Below are 1,345 nucleotides of genomic sequence, written 5' to 3'. Positions count from 1 at the left end.
TCTATTTTTAGTTTTTTAAGGAACCTTCATACTCTTCTCCATAGTGGTTGTATCAATTTACATTCCCACCAACAGTGCAAGAGGGTTCCCCTTTGTCCACACCCTCTCCAGCCTTTATTGTTTGTAGATATTTTGATGATGGCCATTCTGAATTGTGTGAGGTGATACCTCATAGTAGTTTTGATTTGGATTTCTCTAATGATTAGTGACGTTGAGCATCCTTTCATGTGTTTGTTGGCAATCTGTATATTTTCTTTGGAGAAATGTCTATTTAGGTCTTCTGTCCATTTTTGGATTGGGTTGTTTTTTTTGTTTTTTTTTTTGATATTGAGCTGCTTGTATATTTTGGAGATTAATCCTTTGTCAGTTGCTTCATTTGCAAATATTTTCCCCCATTCTGAGGGTTTTCTTTTAGTCTTATTTATGGTTTCCTTTGCTGTGCAAAAGCTTTTAAGTTTCTTTAGGTACCATCTGTTTATTTTTGGTTTTATTTCCATGTCTCTAGGAGATGGGTCAAAAAAGGATTTTTGCTATGATTTATGTCATAGAGTGTTCTGCTTATGTTTTCCTCTAAGAGTTTTATAGTGTCTGGCCTTACATTTACATCTTTAATCTTTTTTGAGCTAATTTGTGTGTATGGTGTTAGGGAGTGTTCTAAATTCATTCTTTTACTTGCAGCTGTCCAGTTTTCCTAGCCCCACTTATTGAAGAGGCTGTCTTTTCTCCACTGTATATTCTTGTCTCCTTTATCAAAGATAAGGTGACCATATGTGCGTGGGTATATCTCTGGGCTTTCTATACTGTTCCATTGATCTATATTTCTGTTTTTGTGCCAGTATCATACTGTCTTGATTACTGTAGCTTTGTAGTATAGTCTGAAGTCAGGGAGCCTGATTCTTCCAGCTCTGTTTTTCTTTCTCAAGACTGCTTTGGCTATTTGGTGTCTTTGTGTTTCCATACAAATTGTGAAGTTTTTTGTTCTTGTTCTGTGAAAAATGCCATTGGTAGTTTGATAGAGATTGCAATGAATCTGTAGTTTGCTTTGTGTAGTATAGTCATTTTCACAATGTTGATTCTGCCAATCCAAGAACATGGTATATCTCTCCATCTGTTTGTATCATCTTTCATCAGTGTCTTATAGTTTTCTGCATACAGGTCTTTTGTCTCCTTAGGTAGGTTTATTCCTAGTTATTTTATTCTTTTTGTTGCAGTGGCATATAGCTCCCATTAACTTATAATGTCACCTTTATCAATTCTCACTAAACTCATTTTATAGTTGAGAAAACTGAAGCTTAGTATTTTGAAGCAACTTACTGAAAGTTTCATCAGAGTTAAATTTGAACTC

This window comes from Neophocaena asiaeorientalis, unplaced genomic scaffold, assembly GCF_003031525.2.
Source record: "Neophocaena asiaeorientalis asiaeorientalis breed wild unplaced genomic scaffold, Neophocaena_asiaeorientalis_V1.1 scaffold52, whole genome shotgun sequence".
Classification (NCBI taxonomy): Eukaryota; Metazoa; Chordata; class Mammalia; order Artiodactyla; family Phocoenidae; genus Neophocaena; species Neophocaena asiaeorientalis.
Note: the sequence above shows the minus strand (reverse complement) of the source record.